The sequence below is a fragment of the Parasteatoda tepidariorum genome, chromosome 1, assembly GCF_982258835.1.
Source record: "Parasteatoda tepidariorum strain Cologne lab strain chromosome 1, Ptep-v5.0, whole genome shotgun sequence".
In the NCBI taxonomy this organism is placed as follows: domain Eukaryota; kingdom Metazoa; phylum Arthropoda; class Arachnida; order Araneae; family Theridiidae; genus Parasteatoda; species Parasteatoda tepidariorum.
This window is the reverse complement of record NC_141755.1, coordinates 126,766,168-126,791,795: the sequence shown is the minus strand read 5'-3', so window position 1 is coordinate 126,791,795 and position 25,628 is coordinate 126,766,168. Positions and strand designations below refer to the sequence as shown.

Genomic DNA, 25,628 nt, shown 5'->3' with positions numbered 1-25,628 from the left:
AAAAATTTTTTTCCTACAAGCAGGAACCTCCAGACTATCGAAAAACGCATAAAAAAATAATATAATTTAAAATAAACAAAAAAAAAATAATATTTTGAAAATTTGACTGTCCCTGGGATTTGATCCCCGGACCCCTCCCTTATGCAGCGAACATGCTTGTCTTGTGGCCTACCTTCCAGTCCACAGAGATACGTAAAGCCTACCACAGTTTCGCTTCAAAAGCTCTCTCCTCTCATCTTCGCAATATACCTTTAGGATAGAAGTCGAAAAAGAGCAAATAAACTGATTTTTCAGGATTTTCCCTGTTTTTTCCCATTTTCCCTATAACTTTTTTTTCCTGCATGCAGGAACCTCCAGAAAAACGAAAAACGCATAAGAAAATAATATAAATTAATATAAACAAAAAAAAAGAACCTTTTTTGAAAATTTTACCGTCCCTGGGATTCGTACCCAGGACCCCCTCCCTCCTGCAGCGAACTTGCTTGTCTAGTGGCCTACCTTCCTGTCCATGGTGATACGTGAAGCCCACCACAGTTTCGCTTCAAAAGCTCACTCCTCTCATCTTCGCAATATACCTTTAGGGGCCCACCAAACCCCCCTAATTGGCCTATAAAAATTATCGTCAGCAGCCTTGCTTGGACTATAGACCCCTACTTAGGGTCCTAGTATGAAAATTATACCTTGATATTAAAGGGAGCTAGGGGTCTTGAAATTTGAACCTTTCTCGAGCCATTTTACTTTTTTATTCTTTTTTTTATATTATTCCATTACGCTTTCTTTGCTGGACTTCACACACAGAAAACACCCCATGCATGCTAGAATATCCAAAATGTTACAATAGAAGTCGAAAATGAGCAAATATAATGATTTTCCTGGATTTTTCCTGTTTTTTCCAATCCTCCCAATAAAAATTGTTTTCTTCCTACATGCAGGAACCTCCAGAATATCGAAAATTAAGTAAAAAAAAAATATAATTTAAAATAAACAAAAAAAAAATTTTTTTTTGAAAATTTGACCGTCCCTGGGATTCGAATCCAAGACCCTTCACTCCCGCAGCGAATTTGCTTGTCTGGTGGCCTACCTTCCAGTCTACAGAGATACGTGAAGCCTACCACAGTTTCGCTTCAAAAGCTCTCTCTTCTCATCTTCGCAATATACCTTTAGGGGCAAACTGTGACCCCCCTAATTGGCCTATAAAAATTATCTTCTGCTGCCTTGTTTGGATCATAGTCCCCTACTTAGGGTCCGAGTTTGAAAATTATACCTCAATATTAAAGGGAGCTAGGGGGTCTTGAAATTTAAACCATTCTCGAGCCATTTTCTTTTTTTATTCTTTTTTTTATATTATTCCATTACGCTTTCTTTGCTGGACTTCACACACAGAAAACACCCCATGCATGCTAGAATATCCAAAATGTTACAATAGAAGTCGAAAATGAGCAAATATAATGATTTTCCTGGATTTTTCCAGTTTTTTCCATTTTTCCAATCAAAAATATTTTTTTTTCTACATGCAGAAACCTCCAGAATATCGAAAAACGCATAAAAAAATAATATAATTTAAAATAAACAAAAAAAAAAGAGAGAATTTTTTGAAAATTTGACCGTCCCTGGGATTTGATCCCCGGACCCCTCCCTTATGCAGCGAACATGCTTATCTTGTGGCCTACCTTCCAGTCCACAGAGATACGTGAAGCCTACCACAGTTTCGCTTCAAAAGCTCTCTCCTCTCATCTTCGCAATATACATTTAGGGGCAAACTTTGACCCCCCTAATTGGCCTATAAAAATTATCTTCAGCAACCTTGTTCGGACCATAGACCCCTACTTACGGTCCGAGTGTGAAAATTATACCTTGATATTAAAGGGAGCTAGGGGGTCTTGAAATTTGTACCTTTCTCGAGCCATTTTATTTTTTTATTCTTTTTTTTATTATTCCATTAGGCTTCCTTTGCTGGACTTCACACACAGAAAACACCCCATGCATGCTAGAATATCCAAAATGTTACAATAGAAGTTGAAAAAGAGCAAATGAACTGGTATTCCTGGATTTTTCCAGTTTTTTCCAATTAAAAAATTTTTTCCTACATGCAGGAACCTCCAAAATATCGAAAAACACATAAAAAAATATAATTTAAATTAAACAGAAAAAAAAGAAACTTTTTTGAAAATTTGACCATCCCTGGGATTCAAACCCAGGACCCCTTCCTCCTGCAGTGAACTAGCTTGTCTGGTGTCCTACCTTCCTGTCCACGGTGATACGTGAAGCCTACCACAGTTTCGCTTCAAAAGCTCTCTCCTCTCATCTTCGCAATACAACTTTAGGGGCCCACAGTGACCCCCCTAATTGGCCTATAAAAATTATCTTCTGCAGCCTTGTTTGGACTATAGACCCCTACTTAGGGTCCGAGTTTGAAAATTATACCTTGATATTAAAGCGAGCTAGGGGGTCTTGAAATTTGAACCTTTTTCGAGCCATTTTGTTTTTTTATTCATTTTTTTTATTATTCCATTACGCTTTCTTTGCTAGACTTCACACACAGAAAACACCCCATGCATGCTAGAATATCCAAAATGTTACAATAGAAGTCGAAAAAGAGCAAAGAAACTGATTTTCCTGTATTTTTATAGCTTTTTCCCATTTTCCCAATAAAAAATTTTTTTTTCCTACAGACAGGAACCTCCAGAATATCGAAAAACACAGAAAAAAAATAATATAATTTAAAATAAACAAAAATAAATAAATAAAATTTTTTGAAAATTCGACCGTCCCTGGGATTCGAACCCAGGACCCGGCAGCGAACTTGCTGGTCTGGTGGCCTACCTTCCTGTCCACGGTGATACGTGAAGCCTACCACAGTTTCGCTTCAAAAGCTCTCTCCTCTCATCTTCGCAATACAACTTTAGGGGCCCACAGTGACCCCCCTAATTGGCCTATAAAAATTATCTTCTGCAGCCTTGTTTGGACTATAGACCCCTACTTAGGGTCCGAGTTTGAAAATTATACCTTGATATTAAAGCGAGCTAGGGGGTCTTGAAATTTGAACCTTTTTCGAGCCATTTTGTTTTTTTATTCATTTTTTTTATTATTCCATTACGCTTTCTTTGCTAGACTTCACACACAGAAAACACCCCATGCATGCTAGAATATCCAAAATGTTACAATAGAAGTCGAAAAAGAGCAAAGAAACTGATTTTCCTGTATTTTTATAGCTTTTTCCCATTTTCCCAATAAAAATTTTTTTTTTCCTACAGACAGGAACCTCCAGAATATCGAAAAACACAGAAAAAAAATAATATAATTTAAAATAAACAAAAATAAATAAATAAAATTTTTTGAAAATTCGACCGTCCCTGGGATTCGAACCCAGGACCCGGCAGCGAACTTGCTGGTCTGGTGGCCTACCTTCCTGTCCACGGTGATACGTGAAGCCTACCACAGTTTCGCTTTAAAAGCTCTCTCCTCACATCTTCGCAATATACCTTTAGGGGTCCACTGTGACCCCCCTAGTTGGCCTATAAAAATTATCTTCAGCAGTCTTGCTAGGACCATAGACCCCTACTTAGGGTCCGAGTTTGGAAATTATATCTTGATATTAAAGGGAGCTAGGGGATCTTGAAATTTGAACCTTTCTCGAGCCATTTTATTTCTTTATTCTTTTTTTTTATTATTCCATTACGCTTTCTTTGAAGGACGTCACACACAGAAAGCACCCCATGCATGCTAGAATATCCCAAATGTTACAATAGAAGTCGAAAAAGAGCAAATAAACTGATTTTCTGCGATTTTTCCAGTTTTTTTTTCATTTTCCCAATAAAAAATTTTTCCTACATGCAGGAACCTCCAGAATATCGAAAAACACATAAAAAAATAATATAATTTAAAATAAACAAATAAAAATAATATTTTGAAAATTCGACTGTCCCTGGGATTTGAACCCAGGACCCCTCCCTCCGGCAGCGAACTTGCTTGTCTGGTGGCCTACCTTCCAGACCACGGTGATACGTGAAGCCTACCACAGTTTCGCTTCAAAAGCTCTCTCCTCTCATCTTCGCAAAATACCTTTTGGGGCAAACTGTGACCCCCCTAATTGGCCTATAAAAATTATCTTCAGCAGCCTTGTTTGGACCATAGACCTCTACTTAGGGTACGAGTTTGAAAATTATACCTTGATATAAAAGGGAGCTAGGGGGTCTTGAAATTTGAACCTTTCTCGAGCCATTTTATTTCTTTATTCTTTTTTTTTATTATGCCATTACGCTTTCTTTGCTGGACTTCACACACAGAAAACACCCCATGCATGGTAGAATATCCAAAATGTTACAATAGAAGTCGAAAAAGAGCAAATAAACTGATTTTCCTGGATTTTCCCTGCTTTTTCCCATTTTCCCGATAAATTTTTTTTCCTGCTTGCAGGAACCTCCAGAAAAACGAAAAACGCATAAAAAAATAATATAATTTAATATAAACAAAAAAAAAAGAAACTTTTTTGAAAATTTAACCGTCCCTGGGATTCGTACCCAGGACCCCCTCCCTCCTGCAGCGAACTTGCTTGTTTGGTGGCCTAACTTCCAATCCTCGGTGATACGTGAAGCCTACCACAGTTTCGCTTCAAAAGCTGTCACCTCTCATCTTCGCAATATACCTTTAGGGACCCACAGTTACCCCCCTAATTGGCCTATAAAAATTATCTTCAGCAGCCTTGTTTGCACCATAGGGTCTGAGTTTGAAAATTATACCTTGATATTAAAGGGAGCTAGGGGGTCTTGAAATTTGAACCTTTCTCGAGCCATTTTATTTTTTTATTCTTTTTTTTTATTATTCCTTTACGCTTTCTTTGCTGAACTTCACTCACAGAAAACCTTTATTTTATTTTATAACCGTTGTTGAACAGCTGACCTAATTTTGGGTTTTCACTAATAATTATTTTGAGACACCACTCTGGTTTCTATCGGTAATAAATAGGTTTTAGTCTCTAATAGTGATTGGTCAGCTTTAGATATTGTTTTCCTTTGGCCCTGGCTTAAATATTAATTTGAGATTCCAAATGAACGTCTTTTATTTTTCACTTTTTAATAGAGTCTTAAAAATATATATTAAGGGCTGTCTTTGCGGAACATCAAGTTTATGTTGAATTCTGAGTTTCATACGGGAAAAAGAATTCCTATATTAATTACATTGTATTTTTTTATTACAGAAATGAAAGAGCATAGTTCCAGGAGTCATACTATTTTCCAGATCGTGATTAAACAAGAAAACTTCACTACATGTAAAAAGTTTATTGGAAAGTTGCTTCTAGTAGGTTTAGCTGGCAGTGAGAAGGTAATAGTGACATATTACTTATACAATTGTATATCTCTAATTTTTCTTCTGTTAATCTCGTCCAACGCATAAATTTTTTTATAGCTGCCAACTCTACCGGATTTTCCAGTAGACAAGGATTTACTGGATTTTCTAGTAAAAAAAAATTTTAGAAATTCATTTTTAAATCTTCTCTAATTTTATTGCTTATGAAAATTGAAAATCAGTTTTGAAACAGCGAGATAAGAAACGAAAAGTAGAGATTTTTTTTTCGGCTAATAATGTTACTTGATTACATGCATTTATTATACAAGCATGTCTGCCAAGTCTACTGATTTCTCCCTTTAGACTACTGAATTTTGTCAGTGTGACCTGGTCTACTGGTTTAATAAAATTCGTCTGTTTTTTGTTCACTTTAGAAAATTCCCTAAAATTCGTTAATCGAGTTTCATTAAAAAATCTCTATGGAAATTGAGGTTTTGCTCATATTATCGTTTGCTTTAATATTTAAATAAGTGTTACTAATACATAATGATGTGAACCTCATTTATGAAAACCAGTTAACTATCCTGCATGAATTAAATATCTATTACCATTCAAAATTAAAAGTAAACATAATACATAACATTTCAAGTTCATTTAATGTTAATCATAACTGAAAAACAATGTAGTTTTTTTATTTATTTTGATGACTAAAAAATCCCTAAAATTTCCCATGTGTCAAATATTTAGTACATTTTGTAACAAGTATTAAGACATTTATATTATTTCGTAAAATCTACTGGATTTTTCCCTATCCATGTTAACGATATGGAAAGACAAGAAATTTATTCTTTAAATATTATTTTAAGAAAGAAAGTATGAACCAACCATTAAACTTTTGAATCTATTAGGATGAAATAATTCTTTTAAAAAATCAGGAATGTATATCAGAACGTCTCAGAGAAAGCAAGAAGAACCGAACCTGGAAATCTGAAGGAAGTTAAAACTACTTTTAAAAACTTAAAATTTTGCAGCATTGAGCAACATCAGAAAGATGTAACGTTCTAATGACCTTTTTTTTAAAAAAATTCCTCTTAAGATTTTTTAAGACATGAGAAATAATTCTTTTTTTCATGCATTCTCCTTCCTCCCTTAAAATTGTCAATTTTTCAATGAAAATTTTTTAAGTGGTTATTTTTGTTGATGCAGCAAATTTGGGAAAGAAAAATTCTTTTATTGAATCTCATGAAAGTTTATTTTCTGTAATTAAATCGTTTGTTTTTGCAGTTAATACTTCAATAAGGATATTGGATTCTTTTTTTGAACCAATGGTAACAAATTTTAATTATTTTCAATGTTTTTAGACAATCAACAAAAAGCAGTTTTTTTTAACAAAAATTTCTCTAAAATCTTCCAATTTATTTTAATTTGAGAGTTTGACTTGTAGGCATGTATGATAATATTGCATAACTCAACTATATAGTTTGTAGGAAAGGTATTGAAGCATACAACTTTCATCATGTCTTGAAAATTTAATTATTTTTCTATTCTCGTGTTTTCTAGCTTTTAGAACTGCTATTCAGAAATTCAAGGAAAGTCAGTGACTCTTTTTTTTATCTCTAAATATGAATCCTGTATAGAAATTCAGGGAAACTCAGTAACTTTTTTATCTCCAAATATAGAGTTGAATTCTGTGTCGAAACTCAGTGACTTTTTTTTCTCGAAATATAGATTGTGAATTCTGTGTGGAAATTCAGGTTAACTCAGTGACTCTTTTTATCTCTAAATATAGATTGTGAATTCTGTGTACAAATTCAGGGAAACTCAGTGACTTTTTTTTCTCTAAATATAGATTGTGAATTTTGTGTGGAAATTCAGGCTAACTCAGTAACTTTTTTTATCTCTAAATATAGATTGTGAATTCTGTGTACAAATTCAGGGAAACTCAGTGACTTTTGTTTTTTTATACAAATATGGTGTGAACCCGGTACTGTAAGATAGGAATGGTGGAGTCATTGTTTTCGTTATAATATAATATTCTCGGTGGTTTATCCTTATTAAAATTAACTTTGTTTTTAGACTTAAAAAGTAATTAAAAAAAGTTATGTACAGTAACTAATGAGCCTAGATTGTTATTTTTCTTTTAGACAAGAAGCTGTATTTCTACAAAACTTTTTTTTATGAATGGACCTACCAAACATTTTCAATGAATCCACTAGCTTTTGTCACAATCAGCTTTTTTTCTATTGTTTTTTCTCCGGATTAGCACTCCACTGGGAGAATAAGGGAAAACCTGGAAAATGCAGGGAATTTAAAAATTATCTAAAATAACTGGGAAAATGTAGGGAATTTTGAGGAGTTTTTTTTTTAGAAACTGGGAAAATACAGGGGATTTTATCTCTTTTCCTTTTTTAAAAAAAGGTAACCACTCATCTATGGGATATTCAAGGATGATATTTCAGTTATATTAAACTTGTTCATTTACATTGTGCATTATATGTTTTGCATTATATGTTTTAAATATGTTCAGCTGTTCCTTTTTTTCTCTAAGTTTCTCTGGTAATTATACTTAGTATAGTTAACCCAATACAGCTCATACAAGAATATAGTGATTGTGCTTTTCTTCTTAATATCGGGTGTGTAACATATACAGGGAAAACACAGGGATTTTCTTCTCTATCCAGATTTGAGAGGCAACCCTGTTTATAAACTTATTTTGCTGTCGGTTTTATAATAGTTTAACTTTAGAGTAGTTTTTTGAATATTTAAAAATTTGATTGAAAATGCTTTTCTTTTTCACGAAATCGACGATTTTCTCCAGCTGCATTGAATAAGCATAGAGGGCGCTGGTTAAAGCTTGGCTTATTTTGACCGAACTGTCTTGAATAAATGTTGATTGCAAAAATACCGAATTCATAAAAATAGTATATTATACCACTTTGTGAAATATGCCAGAGCTTTTGGGCGAGTAATCATGTTTTATGTTCAGACTAAAATTCCCAGATAATAAAGAGTAATATTGCAATGATTTTCTGAAATATATATATAACAAAAAGACTTTTTACAAAAATTAATTATTTTTTATTACAATTTTCACTTTTGATTCTATGGACTGTGTTTGCCGTAAATGTGCAATACGTCTAGTAAGGCTGTTCTTCAAACAGTTTGTACTGCAATCATTGTCTGCGTAGATCCTTCGTTCGAAATTGAAACAAAGCTGTCTTTGGATTTCGGAAACAGGTATGTATCCAGAAACAGTCCTATTTTACCACTGAAAATCCTAGGTGCCAACTCTACTGGATTTCGCCAGTTTCTCCTGCTCTACTGATTTAATAAAAATTCTTTTGATTTTTGTGCATTTTAGAATATTCCCTGAAACTGAGTTAGTTTTCTAAAAAAAATTTCTACTGAAACTGATTTTTTTCTCAGATTATTTCTTGCTTTAATACTTTAATAAGTATTACTAATTCATAATGATGTGAGCCTCATTTATAGAAATCAGTTAAAAACTTTTTTCGTTTAAAATTATGAGTAAACATTATGCACAACATTTGAAGTTCATTTAATGTCAATCACAACTAGATGATATTACAGTTGTCTTATTTTGATAATTTTGAAAATCCCTGAAATTCCATATGTGTAAAATATTTAGTACATTATGCAACAAATGAACTTTATTTATTTTGTAAAATCTACCGGATTTTTTTTTATCCATGTTGGCAGCCATGAAAAATGCTTCTGAGTAGTGGTGGCTCAGGGGATAGAGCGCTGTCCTTTGCTTCGTAAAAATAATTAATGTTATGATTTTTAGGACAAAAGTGATACAAAATAATATTCACCTGAATGAAAAAAATTGTGGAAGTAAGCTGAGCAGATTTTTGGGACGATTTTTGCCTAAAAATGACGTTGATTTAAAGGAATTAGTATCTGAGTTGAAACGGTGGAAAAATGGTAAGTTTTTTTTAAAATTCATTTACATCTTTGATTTATGTATTTTTATGATTTATATCCTTGATTTATGAATAATTACTGTCAGAATGAATCCAGTTAGGTTATAAGTTACTAAATATAGTATCACTGGATCACTATACTTGTAACTATCACTAATATTGTGCAGGTTTCGGATGGAAAAATTTATCTAATATGAATCCAAACGCAGAATATCAGCTCACGTGGATTTCAACCTTCATCAAAATCTGTGTTGAGAATTATGATTTTCAGTGAAAAATACTTTTAAAAACAAGAGGTATGTTAGATACCTTATTTACGCCGTACTAGAGCCACACAACGGCCTATAGGCAATGAAACATCCCTGTGGTTGATCCGAAAACATGCCACAGCGATTTTGATCCTCAGCAAGGGGGGTGGCACCCCTGCTTTGGTAGCCCGACGACCTGCACACGAAGTCGAGCATTTTACGGTAGAACAGTTTAACGAGGACCGATACCACGATCTAGATTTTGCAAAGCGTTACGTTTTCTAGTAACTCAAACATTAACGCTATTTGAGATTTATAGAGCACTCGTATAACTTTTCCCTAGAAATCGCAATGGCCGCTAAGTGGTAAGGGTAAAATAAGGCGAATGTTATGGTTAAGACAAATTCTATGCAAAATCTCTATTTTCTCAACGGCCAAAGTTCACAGGTTTGGCAAGAAAAGAAATAATTTCTCTTATTTGACTCTAAATGCATTTCTGAACTGTTAACTATGAATGTTGAACCATTAATTTGAGAATTTCTGAAAAATGCTCTGTTTTCAGGCGAAACTGTCATATGTAATGAATGGATTCCTGTGTGTGACTTTGAAGAAAAGCTCTCAGATTCGTCATCTCTTATGGATACTTCTGAAAATGCATCTTCGGTATTTGATCAAACAGATAACAGCCAAGTTTTGTCTGATTCATCTTTATTGGATCTTTCAGTTGAAGTACAACAGGTGCATACACAGTTTAATCTTAAATCTTGTTTTTTTTTTACTACATGCTAACGCTGTTTTTTGAATGGTTTGCCATCACCAGAATAACGCTTCTTAGCAAATAGCATGATATTCCCATAACTGCTGAGAGTTTATAACAGTTGTTCAAAGCCTCTGAAAATGGCCTCCTCTTTAATGTTTTCCACATCTCCATTATGCTACAAATATATATTTTGTTGCTTAGGACTTGTACTTAAATTTTTTTCCTTCTAAATTTAGAGCATGAAGCTTTTTAAAAATGAATGCTGTTCTTGTAGTTACACTCTGTTCTTGTATGCTTTTCTTATTTTCATGTTTTATATCCTCCATTGTGCCAAATATATAATTAAATATATTATTATATATTATTAATATAGTATTTTATATTATTATAGGGTCATAGTTAAACCGTTCTAAGTACGTATCCTGTGTGTCATGATTAAACTCTCCTCTTTTAGGTTTTTCCCATCTTTGTCTCCCTTATCCTTTTCATACTAAATATATATTTTGCTGCTATGGAAACTTGGAATTTTTTTCTTTAAATATATAGTATGAATCTTTCTAAGTATGGTTCCTGTATCATGGTTAAACTCACCTCCTTTTGGGCTTTTCGCATTCTCGTCTCCTTTATACTAAATATATAGTTAATTACATTGGAAACTTTTTTTAAAATATGAAGTATGAACCTTTTTAAGTAAGAAGTAAGTAAGTTCTCGTATTGCTACTTTTCCCCTTTATTTCAGTATTAAATAATTTATTAAATGCTAGTAAATCTTCTTTTTTTCGGGAAAATTTTAGAAATTTTTAAAAATATTAAGTATAGGGGAATAAATATGTTTGTAATTAAAAAAGGTGATGTCAATGACAAGGAAAAGTGTTACGTTCATTATGTTAATTATAAACAAACAAGTGCTTAAAAATTGCAAAAGATGCACGTTAAAAATACTTTTTCTTTATTTAATTATTATAGTACAAAACATGCAAAGTTGTTTTGTTCTGTTTTTTCTTGAAAAAAATTTCTTGAAACATTATAATATTTAGTTCTTTCCTTTATAATGATACTTGCCTATTCAAAATTTTGAAATTATAGTGGGCATAATTTTGAAACATTTCAATGACATGCATGATTTCGTTTATTCTTTTTTAAACGATCATTTTATTGCAATTTTAAAAACTTCCATTGGCATACATTTAAAAAGCAATATTTTAAATCTGTGAAAAAGATGTTTTATTTCTAATATTGCTGAAAATAATGTTCTTATTACTAACTATTTTAAAATTATTTTAAATAATTATATCATTATTTTAAATTCTTTACAGAATCTTTAATAATCGCAATTAAGAATTTAAGTTATTGCATTTATTAATAATTTGCTTTTAAAAAAATAGTAAATTAGAGTTCTAAATTTTTTTTTAGTTTATTGAAAGCAAATATCGCTTAGGAAGCAGTAATGGTAAAAGAATAAACTTATTTTAAAAATTAAAAATAATATTTGATTTAAAAAAGGATTAATTATTTTGTTGATGTATGTATTTGCTGATGAATTGTTTTAATTTCTTGATTTGTCCTGCAATAGTTTCTTATTAATCTAAACTAATAAATCTAATCCCTTAAATAAAATCTGACCCTTAAATCTGAATATTTGTACACTGTCAATTGATATAAACTCAAAATTTTCTTATTTTATTTGTGAGTTAAATTGTCTCCCTCCACTCGACCGAACGCAAAGTGCTTGAAACGGAGTTCTAAATAAATTTTTAAACCTCTTAATTTAATTAAATTTTAATTTAATTTATTAAATTTTAAACTTCTTAATTGTCAAAATGGTGGAGAAGGAAGTTCTAAATAAATTTTTGAACCTCTAAATTGAATTAAATTTTAATTTAATTTATTTAATTTTAAACTTCTTAATTGTCAAAGTGGTTGAGAAGGAAGTTCTAAATAAATTTATAAACCTCCTAATTTAACTAAATTTTAATTTAATTTATTTAATTTAAAACCTCTTAATTGTCAAAGTGGTTGAGAAGGAAGTTCTAAATAAATTTTTAAACCACTTAATTCAATTTTCAGAGGTGAATTGATGGTTGATACTTATTCTATCTTTCGATAATGAAGCTTGAGATAACTCAGATCTCTAATTTTTGTGCCAAATTATACCAACACGAAGATTAGAATCAGTAGTTTTTGAAATGCAGCTAAATAGTATAAAGCTGTCTGCTTTTTAAAATTTGATAAGCATCTTTGTTGTTATGCACTCAACATCAAAATATTTTATAAACATCGTCCAACTTAGTTTTTACCAATTTAAACTAAAATAAAATTACATTTCAAAAAACCAAAAAACTAGCAAATGCGTAGTTTTCAATAACTTACTGAGAATCACATATTGGTTATTTTTATCGCTTTAAGATTTCGAGGGAGAAAAAAAAATCAAAATTATCGAGTGCTTTTATTTCTAATCTAATGAAACGACCCCTTTTTTTCTGACTTGTGACTGAAATTTAGAAAATTACAAAATCCAAATAAAAGGAGATCGATACAAATAATTTAGTTACTAAAGGAAAACAATTTTAAGTTTTTAAAACATTGAGAGATATTAAAAAAATAGTTCGTGGAGTCCCACTGCTCGGAAGAAGTTAAACTTCGCAACCTGCGACGTTAATTGTAGAAGAATCAGCAGTCGTAGAGGGATCACTAGTTCTATTCAACGACTCTTTTTCCTGTTCCGCTCGCTTCCGTGCTCTGTAATCGGGGTAATATTGTGCATTTTTCCCTCTTGAACCAGTGGAAGCGCTTGTGGTTGCTTCATCGTCTCGCCCTGGAAAATGTATTTGTATTAATAATGTATGTGAATGCTTCATAATGTAATTTCAGAAGAGAAAACCTAACAATCAATTGATATTCACAAGAGACGTACTTTGACATAACCTTAAATCCGTCACATTGTCCGTGGGATTGTCTTCACTCATTTTTTACAATTGTTATCCACTAAATTTGAAAATAAAAAATACTACCCTATTAAATTATATGTGTATCAAAACAAACTAAAAAAATATTTATAGGAAAACAATACTTTTATGACTTTAATTATTTTTATGCTAGTGAGAACCAAAACACTATGGAAATGAATGAGGGAGAACTGGATCCTACCACGTGATTTCCCGGCAAATAAAAATGTAGCGTTAAACGTTTAACGCAACCTTGTTGGAAGTCGCATAAGAAGTATAACTTCAAAAATATCGAAATCAATATACTTTCAAGTTCGAAATGAGTTTTTATTGTATCAGTTGATAATTGCCTATCAACTGATGTTATCTGTTGATGATGTGATCTGTGATGATGATCTGTTATGCGAGCATAAACAGAATCTTTAGGAAAGGTTTAACACTTTATGTAAATTTAGTGGTAAGCAAACAACAAAAGCTATCTAATCTAACTGAAATTTACAAAATTACAAAATCCAAATAAAAGGGAATCGATACAAATAATTTAGTTACTAAAGGAAAACAATTTTAAGTTTTTAAAACATTGAGAGATATAAAAAAAAAGCGTATGTATTAGTGTGTATATTACCGTCGTGGAACAGTCGACCCGATTTTTGGGTTTACGTCTACTAATGTTCAACTTGTAATTTTGAACCCAATCCAGAAGACAAGAGAACTCCTGGATAAAGTATTGGAGAAATTTGCCTTCGTGGAGGACTTTTTTAATTGAAATAACCCTCATATTCGCGTTACATGGAGAGGTAGATCACGAGAACCTCCCACGATTAGCCTGACGGCAAAAGGACTCTATCCCATAATCCGTCTACTGCTGAGGATATTTCACGTCACCACTCTGGTCGGTAAAAGCCGGATACGGAATTCGTACAGATCAGACATTGCTCGGATTCGAACCCGTTTAACTTTATTGGAAGGCGAACGCTCTATATCCTGAGTATTTTATTTTATTTTATTCGTCGTTGAACAGTCGACGCAATTTTTAGGTATGCGACTACTAATGTTCAACTACGTAGCTTTGCAATTTTGAACCAAATCAGAAGACAAGGAAACTCCTGGATCAGTACCCCCAGAGGTATTGATTTGTTATGCGAACATGGAGGACTTTGAAACTCGACCGATTTAACGTGCATCAGCCACTATTTACTACACTGGGAGTCTTCGTCCGGTGGGGATCGAACTCAAAAACTCTTGGACATGTGCTCTACCAACCAGGCTATCCCGGCCTTATCCCTGAGTATATAAAAATATGTACTCGAAAAATTGTAATTTTTTTCTCGGCTATTTTTTGTCGTTACGTATTCTTCAATAACTGGTGACTGGTGTCGTGCCACAGGTCCTGGGATCAATCCTCGCCCCTTCATCCCTACAGCTAGTCGATAAAATGAGTACCATGCATGCTTGGAGACTAAACTCGTCTCGCACCGACCACAGTGCTAACGTAAATATCCTCAGTGGCAGGTGGATCATGGGTTAGAGTCCTCTTTCTATCAGGCTAACCTAGGAAGGTATTCGTGGTTTTCCTCTCCATGTAACGCAAATGCAGGTTAGTTCCATCAAAAAATCTTTCCATCTTCAAGTATTTCTCCCAATACTTGATCCATTAGTTCCGTTGTCTTCTAGATTGGGTTCAAAATTACATGGCTACGGAGTTGAACATTAGTAGTCGTAAACCCAAAACTTAGGGTCGGCTGCTCAACGACAGTTATATTTAATATTTTATAACCGTCGTTGAACAGCAGACCCAACTCTTTGGGTTTACAACTATTAAGGGCTGGCATGACGGAGAGGGTATACTAATCCATATTCCGTGAATCACTAACAATGTCTTACGTCAGAATTGTGATCGGTGCAAGCCTGGTGCAAAATTCGTATTGACCAGCTATCGCTGAGATTGGAACCTGGGTTACCTCAGTGGAAGCCAAGAACTATATTCCCTGAAAAAGAAACGGTTTTTTACTGATGTATTTTATTTCATAACCGTCGTTGAACAGCAAACCCAATTTTTTGGATTCACGACTACTAATTATCAACTCCGTAGCCTCTTAAGTTTGAATCCATTCCAGAAGACAGAAAAACTCCTGGAATAAGATTTAGAAGGAATTTTCTTTCGTGGAACGCTTTTTGATGGAACTGACTCCATGTTAATGTAAACCAAGGAAATTTCTCACTGTTAGCTTGATGGTAAGTTGTCTCTAACCCATGATTCGTTTACTACTGACAATATTTTACGTCAGCACTGTGATCGGTGTCAGGCGGATACAGAATTAGTTTCAGCCTCTTCTGGGATTCGAACCCGGTTCACCTCGTTTGGAGGCGAGCGTTCTATCATCTGAGCCACCACTACTCTTTTTTGATGTATTGTATATATTAAATATTTTAAATGGAAATCTGATTTAAAGAATTTCTCTCAGCTTCATACTCAAGTTTAACCGATATAACGCCTTCTAGCACTAAAATATCAAAATTATTAAAAAGAAAATTCGATTAAAGAGATAGAGTTTCTGTAATTCTGATGAAGCTGTGAGTAAATTAAAAGAACTTGGACTAAAAGAATAACTTCAAAATTAATTTGAACAGATTATATTTTATTCAATAAGGAGGTTTTGAAATTTTGAAAAAACGAACAGTTTTTCGAAAAATCCTGACCTATATAAAATCATCTGTTTTTAAAAAATGCGTTACGTTTTCAACTATAGGATATAAATGCAGAATAAAACATATCTAGTTCTGATTTCTGCCAGCATTTTTCAAAATGGTAAAGTGCTTCGCAACTAATTTTAATATATTTCAAGAAAATGTAGATGTAAAAATTCGATATAACATTTAGTTCAAACATTTTATTTGGCGAATTTTGAATTGGCTACTTTAGTACGAAAAAATTCAAAATAACTGTGATTAGGGGGTAATAATATAAGATTATGACAACCCTAGAAAACCAAAAAGCAGTATTCTCTTTCGTCTTGTGAAGTAAAGTTGAATTTTAAGAGCTTCGATAGTTTATGGTTTAAATCTCAGTAATTTCACTTGCTGATTAAGTGGTTTATGATAATAATAAGTGATTTAAAAAAGATGCTAAATCTCAGGTATTGTTTACGTCTCTTCGTATCTCTATGTGCTAGTTTTGCGTTACATTTTAGATAAAACTGGCCGATGTACCAAGTAAGTTTCCCTTTTCGTTGTTACAATTATCGTAGATTTTTATAATTGTTTATATATCTAATAATTTTTTTATTATTTTATAACTGTTTAAGTTAATAATTGTAAATATCTATATCAATAGTTTTGATTTGAAGAAATTCAATTGTTTTAAACAACAATGGATTGTTTTATTTATATTATATTGCGGACGTTGAATTCCAATAGAAATATTATGCTTTTTAAAGTGTTGTGTATAATATAATGTAAAGTTATTAAATTTTTATTTAGTTATTTCAGGAACGTTAAAACTAAAAATATGTGTTTAAATTAGCATAAAATTATGTAATCATCGACTTGTATCTGACAGATTTAAATTGATTCACGATTTTATGATCTTTCTATATCAATCCGGTTAAAGATTGTATAATTGATTGCTCTGACAAAGAATTGAATATTTGCATGAGCTAAAACCAAGTTTGTCTTAATTAAACAATTTAGAAAATTAGAAACTCAAATCAGCAACAAAAAAACGAAGAATTTCTAAAGATATGCATGTTAGCAAAAACAGCACTTAATCAGGGGGCACACTGTCTGCTAACGAATTGCAGCCCTTCTGTAGTCAGTGGTTAAACCAAAATACTGACTGTGAACAGAGGGCCCCATAATGGATAAACAAAATAAGAAAAAGCAATCAAAAATTGAAATCACAACGCAATGAAAATGGAATGATTTTGTTCATATAATTTTTAAATTTTCTAAGTGTTAATCAAAACAAAACAATTAATCAGGTATAGCTTATTAACCACAGTAGACCCTTGATCAAGTCTATCTGCATGACCCCATGTTAACCCACTTGACGGGTCATGTGGGTTAATGTGGGTTAACCCACTTGACGGGACATGCATATCTTTAGAAGAAATTCAAAATCTTGCTATTCATATAAATAAAAATTAAGCCTGAAAAGAAAAAAATCAATACGAAATAAAATATAAAGAAATACAAAAAACTTGCCATTACGAAAACAGGACCAGAATCCCCATTAAAATATCAATAAAATCCGGATAATGCATTAATTTATATATTAATTACCAAACGAGATTGCGCAATTGCAGCTAATCCAGATATGTTCAATTAGTTTTAGTTCATACATTACAATCTTATGAAACTTTCTTTTTTCTCCCGAAAATATAAATGATTCAAAACACAATTATTTCGTTATCAGCATTTATATAAAATACATGAAACAGGCTTACGCACCACAATGTATTAATGAATATAGGTATTTATGATTAGAACTGTAGTATTACATTCAAAAAATAAATGTTTAAACTATTTTCAGAAAATCAGCCAACAGAATCTTAACTTTTTATTTTAATTCATTTATCTCTTAATTTTGTCAACCCATTCCTGCCCTAGCGTCTTCTTAAAGGACTGTAAAAAAGGGAATTTTTTTTTTAATTATTCAGATTTATTTTGCACAAAGTAGTTCTATCAACGACAATATATTAAATGGTGCGTAGTGTCTTTAAAAAATGCTTAGAGGTTATTTTACGATTTCAATTCTTTAAAAGCCTTTATAGGTGCTTTATTATAGGGTGTTATTAAAAAAGGCTTAATTTTCCCTCTTCGGAAAAGCGATATTTTTCTTTACCATTTCGATTTTGAAAACTTTTGATTAATGATGCAAAAGCATAGATTTCAAATTCATTCAACCACAGTCCATTTCGGCGTACTGTCGGTCCCTAGCGTATGAAAGCGCAAATCATTTTGCATGTTTGATGTAATACTTACAAATCCGCATGTGCGTCTACTGAGCTGCGTTCGGTGAGAAACTCTCATATGCAACTCAGCTACATTTTGCAAGACATTCTCCATTTCCGACTTCACTTTCTACCCTCTGATATTGAACCGAAAAATCTCTTGATCATTTTAGAGCACCTAATATAATCAAGAGGAGTTCTTTCTCAGAAATTAGTTATTTTATCATGATCATATAAAGTCTTTGAAAATTATTTTGCATTTTGGTATTGTATATAATGCTAAAAAATATTTTTTGAGTGCTTAAAATGTATTAAAAAAGTGCTTATTTTTTGTTGAAAGATTTGGCTAAGCACCCTAAATCATTTTAGTCTATGTATATATATACACATAGCTAGATTAGAACTAAATCAGTATACATATATATTGATCCAATCTTTAATTTTTGTGTGTATAGGGTGATCCAATAAGCGAGTGATGCTAGTTAAAAGTTTGGAGTAATCCGTTAAAAACTGCAAAAGCAGTTTCAAGGATTGGCGAGCGATATCGAGCGTAAGGCGTAACTTCTAATTTTATTATTTAGTTCAGATAATCTGTTAAAGATATTAAGGTAACAAGACTAAGTAGCAAAATATGAGCAAAACTATCTTAAAGGAACTGCGTTTGCACTTTTGGGGATTTGTAGGCGAAGCATGCATGCTTTTAGTATTATTTTATAAAAAAAAAGTTCTAATACTATTCGTTAAGTGTTTAAATATTCTCCGTATTTATAAACTGACCCCAAAAGTTGCCTATTTAAATTAAAGGTTAAATTATTTATTTAATGATTATGATAGAAAATGGAGAATTTCAAGAAGTTCTTTAATAAAAAAATAAAAAATTAATAGAATACAAGTTTTAACTGTTATTCTTTTTGTGTTCTTATCTTAATTAGTTTATAGTTGTGGTGCATTATCTTTTTGCTTGAACGGTCACTTGCACAACAGATGGACCAATAAAAAGCAATAAAACCACAGCAGATTGACCAATAAAAGGTAATCCTAATAATAATCATAGTAATTTTTATATAGAATTAGTGCTCCAAGCACTGAATTCTTTTTAACAGTTATCTTAGAATTATATTTGCTTAAAATTAAATACTTTTAAGTGCAAGATTTCATTTAAAATTAAAGAATTCAAAACTAATCACTCAAAATATTATTTTATTAAAAAAGTACAGATTAATCGAAATAACTAAATTCAGTGGATGTTTTTCTTTATTTTACATAATAAATAAGTTCAATATAAATGTTTAACAATTAAAATATTTACTGTTTATAAAATTCAATTTAAAATGAATATTTTAGCATAAGTGAAGCAAAATACTTAAATTTACCTAGGGGTGGTTTCAGGACTTAAAATTATTAATTTTGAAACAAAATCAGTGTACTGAGAAATAAATTTCCGATATTTAGTGAAAAATATACTTCAATTATAAGATATTTTTATTAAGTAAATTACAAGAGATTTTACGTAGCTTAAATATTTTTAAAGCAATTTCTAAGCTACAAAAGAAAAAAAATTTGAAACAGAATCTAATTTTGCGAGTTGTAATAGTATTACGTAAAATTATTAGGATTTTCGAAACCACGTGATTAAACTAGCAATATCTACAGGGAAACACGATGGAAAATCCTCTTAGATTTACGATAAAATCGACGCGCACAATGAGCGTTCAAAAGTGATAATTTAAATCCGCGATTTAAAATTCGTATGCCATAATAATCAAGGGTGGGAAATTTCGTTAACAGTGGAAGAAATTACCTTGAAAAAAAAAAAAGGTTTCTTCTAATCCAAGTGGAAGATCCAATAAGGAAATATCAAGTATTAAATTAAAATTTTAAACAGTTTATGATTGCTATCTAGTTAGATAAAAGAATTCTTCAATCTGTTTCTTAAAGTAAAGTTTCTCTTTGTTTCGAAGCATATTTTTTGTTTTGTTTGAAACATGTTTTTTTTTGTTTAAAACATACTTTTTTTGTTTAAAGAGATTTTTTCCATTTATATTAGAATTTAACATGTTTTTTCATATATATACTTATTTTTTTTTTTAATCTAAAAGAACCCTATGTAAAGTCACATTTGCTTTCAAAATATAAAAATGTATTTATTTAGAGCTTCCAATATTGTTACAAGCTTTGCAATCTTGGCAACACTCAAACAATTCCTTATTTTACAATGTACAAAACCAAATGTTGAGAGCATTTGTTCTTATACTGCATTTCATGTTATTTTTAGCTTAAACCTTTTTATTTGAACTAAACATTTTCCCATTAGTTTCTGGAATTTTCCTTTAAAAAAAAAATTTCTTTTTTAAATTTTAATTTTTTTAAGTATGTTTAAAACACATTTTTATTTTTTATTTTAAACTTGCTTTAACAACGTTTTTTTTACGACATAACGACCCTGTCACAAATTATAACAACTGTAGTTTCTTTCAATGTTTTACATTAAGGCGTATAATCAAACTTAATTTTACAATTAAATAACTTTTTTAAATAAATGTCATAATCAAATTATATATTATTATATAACGCTCTAAATCACTCTTAGTTTTCACAATTACCATAGCATTTTAATTTTCATCACAGAATCTGATAAATAAATTATCAGAATTATCGAAAACCAATTTAGATAATACTCTAAAGTTATTTATAGTAGATATTTTTAATACAGATTTAATTTTTTACGTACCTAATTATAAAATGATAGGGTCTGGCGTCATTCATTACATAGACTTAAAAACTTTTAACTTTAAATACTTTTTACAAATTAGTGAATTTTTATTGTAACATCAATGATTTAGTTTATAAAATTAAAAAAGAAATTAAGTTAAAGGCTGTTTTAATACCTGAACAGAAAATAGTGTGCATTTAAAGTGTATTTTTAGTTACAGTGTAGATTACTTAAGTTATAGTTTGCAGTATTTAAGTTAAGTTTAATTATAGCATAGAGTATTAAAAGAATAAACTTGATTTAAATACATATATTATCACTTTGCCCCCTCCAAATTTTGCTTAATTTTTACTTAATAATGCTATAATTGTGCGAAAAATAAGTTCGCATGTTATTGTTGAACAATATTAGTTTTTTTTATTTCTCAGATAATTCTATCTGTAAGAAAATCACCTAGGACTAGGGAGTTTTTCCTTAATTCATAGTTAATAATTCAATTCCTTAATATTTAATAATTCGATTTTTTTTAAAGAATTTTTTTTATGATCTGTTTAATTCAGAGTAACTGGATACCAAGTATTAGATAATAACTTCCAAAATGTCAGTAAAAATTCCGATACCCATTCATGAAAGCAATAAATACCACTAGTTTTCTAAAATGAAGAATCATTTGTATACTCGCTTATTTTGTTCAAAAGTATTTATCTAAAGTTCTGTCTTTTAAATCGGGTTTTCACAATTCGAGATTTTTTATTTCGACCACAAGATTTCTCGACTTCTAATAAATCAATTAAGTTAAAACTTAGTAATTAGATTCAGTATAGCATGGTGCTTTAAAGATATTTTTTTTTCTTATTTAAAGACATTTCTCATTTTTCAATTTTTTTTTAGCTAGTATGGTTTTTGAAAGATATTTTACTCTCGTTTGAAAGTTATTTCAATTCATTAGCATAATTTTTATGACTTTTATAGTACGCGCAATATGTCACAGTATCTCTTTTATTTTTTTTAAAATTTAATTTTTAAAATTTATTGTATTTTAAAAATTTAAGTCTAAGAAAAATTTAATTATAAAAGTTCTTTTTGATATATCACAAGAATGTTTGTATTTAAGTAATGTCTGTGCTTATGTTAAAGTCCTGAAAAAATAAACTCTGAATCCTGAGTACAATTTTAGGTAATTTGTAACAAGTTGAAAAATAAATTGTACAATAAAGCGTTTTTGATGAAATTACAACCAACCTAGACCCCCCAAACAAAATGTTTAGAAAACTGAAAATAATACAAGTACACAATTATTTAGATATAAACTTTTTTAGGAACTTTTTTAGGACAACCCAAATCAAAACACAAAAAAAATTAAGAGTTTAAAATTATATTTAAAATTAAAATAAATAATATAAAAATAGTAATTTAAGAGAAATAATTAAACCTTAAAAATTTTACTTTTGAATTATTTATTAGTTATTGTTAAACAATTATAGAAATCCCTAACCTGGAAATAATATAGTATTAAAATATAAGAAATTTTTAAACCACATAAAAAAGCGTACAACTGCCGAAAAGACGAGACGATTAAAATATCACTGGCATTTACGATAAAATCAACACAAATAAAACCTATCAAACAGTGATTATTTAAATCCGCGATTCAAAATTCGAGGGCCGTAATAATAGCGTATTTAAAATATCGGAACTTTTAAAACCATGCAGAATTGTTTATCAATAATTTATGAAATAACCTTTGAAAGATAGTTAGCAATTATATTATCGGCACGAATGAAGCACGTCGAAAAGTTGTGGTCTAAATGCTCGCTTCGTCCATGATAATATTGTGCTAAAAGTATCGAAATTAAAAGTATCGAAAATTAAAAGTATTAAAAGTAACGAAGTGGAAATACAAAGTAGTAACTGCCAAAAAAACAGCAGGAAAAAAAATATTCAAAACTCATTTGTATTGATACTAAAAATTTGACTGAATATTCATATGCATAAAAATGATCACAAAGTCGCATGAATTTGCCTGACATGGAGGGGAAGACCATGCCATGGTTAGCTTGACGGCAAGGGGACTCTAACCCATGATCCGTCTACCACTGAGTATATTTCACGTCAGCACTGTGGTCGATGCAAGCCAGATGCGGAATTCGTATCAACAAGCAATCGCCGGAATTCAAGCCCGATTAACCTCAGTGGAAGGCGAAAGCTTTATCCCCTGAACCATCGCGGCTCTTTTGTCAAGTTAAGTAAGAGCAGATCAGGGCTTGCATCACCTACATATGAGTTTGCCCTGTAGATTGGCGAGGTGGCAAAAAATGGCGCAATTTATCGAAGGGATTGAACTCCAAAGGGCTGTTAGAGGCGAGAGCTTGACAAGAGGTTCCACAATAAAAGAGAATTTTGTGACCGGAACGCCTGGAAAAGTGTTCCATTGGACTAGATGAGAGCGATACTTCGATTTCTATAAGCTGAGAATTTTTGTTTTGGATGAAGCTGATGTCATAATTTCGACTTAGGGGCATCATGATCAATGTTTGCGTAATCACCGCAGGGTGTCCAATAGTTGTCAAATGATGTTGTTCTCCACCACTTACTCACCTGATGTGTTTTTCAGAAATGATTATAACTGAACTCATAATGTTGCAGCTGAACAATGGAGGCCAGAAAATGTCACGCAGTTATGTGTCACACCATCGAAGGCAAATATCTAGAATTGTCTAATATCTGTGGTTCCATATCAATCGGTCAGGCCATTATATTTTGCCAAACAAGAAGACCTGCAGCTTGGTTTGAAGCCCGACTGACTGCTGATGGACGTTCTGTTGGTAATTTATCTGGAGAATTAGATCCAATCAATGACTGGATACCCTGATTCGCTTCAGAGAATGGAAGGTACGTGACCTTTCTTTTTATCATTATTACATTATAAATTTTTTTTCCTTATTTGCTGGTAAGACTGTGCTTAAATAACTTTTATTTAAATCTAAGAAAATACAATTGATAACCTTCTTAATAGTAAATAATAAATTCTAATTTTGAATAATTATTTTTTTACATAATTGTTTAAAATAATTATTAAATTAAAAAATAGAATAATCCTCTCAATACTGACTATATTTAAAATTGCGCATAAATTGTTTTTATGGTGGCCAATGTAATCAAGAAAAGAATTCCTTGTCAGAAACTAGTTATTTTATCGTGATCATGTAACTTTTAAAATTATTTCGCATTTGTTAAAATAAATATATAATATATAATTTGTTAAAATAAATATATATTAAAAAATTTTCAACAATATGAAGGAGAAAAATTATTTGAGAGCATATCCTAATGATGTTATTTTTTTAAAGTGTTAAAAAAAAATACTTTTTGAGTGCTTAAAAGTGCTTATTTTTTGTTGAAAAATTTGGCTGCGCATCCTGTATTAACAATGTAAATAATTATATTTGGCTATGTAATCATGAAAGTTGTAACATTTATTTTAACGTTAAAGTGAACGGTATAAATAAATTTACTACCACTTTTTTTAAATTCATTATTTTTCATAAGTTTGTTACTTCATATGGGCAAACTTAAAATTTTTACTTTTTTGGGAAACTTCTCACTGAGAATGAGTAACTCAGGATTTCGAAAGTTCTGCCAAAAAACGAGGATAGTAAACTGTTGATCAAAGTACGACTTGAAGTTTTTTTAAGTTTGTAACCGCCTGAATTTACATAAATTTCTTGTCGTACTTATCAGATTTCTTTTTACATGAAGAGACTTCCTAAACTACTGTGGAGGTCTGAAAGATCTGATGATAAATTTTAAAAAGCAAGAAACATCGTTTATGATCTAGATTTTGCAACGACTTTAAGCAATTTGGCTGGGGTTCGGAAGACCTGGAAACTTTCGTAACATCCACTTTATGTCTCAATAACACATAAAATTAAAAGGAAAACATTCAGGCCTGCTTGGATTTCATACAGCTTCCAAACTACATGAAATAAAAAAAATGGTAATTGTAATTTTAGAAGTAAAAATATTACATTTAGAAGCAGTGTCGACTTTATTTGTTAATGTCCAATATCGAGTCCTGTCCAATATTGAGCCTTAACATCTTTTGAGTTTACGAACGCTTTATTTCTTTTAGTGTGTATGTTCGTATGTCAGCTAAGCACTTTTAAGATTTTATAAATAAACTGAATGCTTTAAATTACCAACCTGTTTTTGAAATAATCCACTTAATATATTTTAAAAGCTTTAAAAACAGTTTGTGGAAAGACGCTGAATTGATACACGTTTAATTTTTTGCATTTTATAACTTCTTTATTCAGATGCAAATAGAAATTTTGAAAACTTCACTTCCGCGTTAGTGGAGCACCATAGTATAAAAAGAATTATGATTTCTAGCTCATAAATATGGAATTGATATTAAGATAACATGTTGCATTTATAAAAATAGGATAGTCTTAAATACTATCTAGTATTTTTACGATTTCTTTAAATTGAATGAAGTGACCAATATTATAAAAGTTATTTATGTTTTACGTACAGTTTTTTATTTATATCTATTAACGTATCTAACATAGCTAAATAGGCAAGTAAGATATCGTTACCTATGCATATCATTACGCTAAATCGAATGAGAATAAGACTAAGCTGTCTGATTTAATAGTTTAGCAGTTCGAAAATTTATTAAGGTTTTATGTGCAGAAAGTACAATTTTTCGACTTAGACTTACAACACTTTATGCAACTGACACTGCTATCTAGACAAGTGAAGCATTACTTCAAAT

The 25,628-nt window shown here is 30.9% G+C and overlaps 1 protein-coding gene across 8 annotated transcripts in view; it reads left to right on the top strand.

Moving 5' to 3' along the window:
• The first annotated feature begins 15,016 nt into the window (after positions 1 to 15,016).
• The window catches only part of LOC147816905 (cysteine--tRNA ligase, cytoplasmic-like), a 113,691-nt gene continuing 103,079 nt past the window's right edge, over positions 15,017 to 25,628 (top strand). For 7 of the 8 annotated variants that reach the window (XM_087152581.1, XM_087152583.1, XM_087152578.1 and 4 more), the window contains exons 1-2: positions 15,017 to 15,421; positions 23,498 to 23,743. The gene's annotated coding sequence lies outside the window, so the exon portion shown is untranslated. Of the gene's footprint in view, positions 15,422 to 15,862; positions 16,400 to 23,497; positions 23,744 to 25,628 lie in introns of those variants that run through there. The other variant, XM_087152579.1, reaches the window with a different exon arrangement.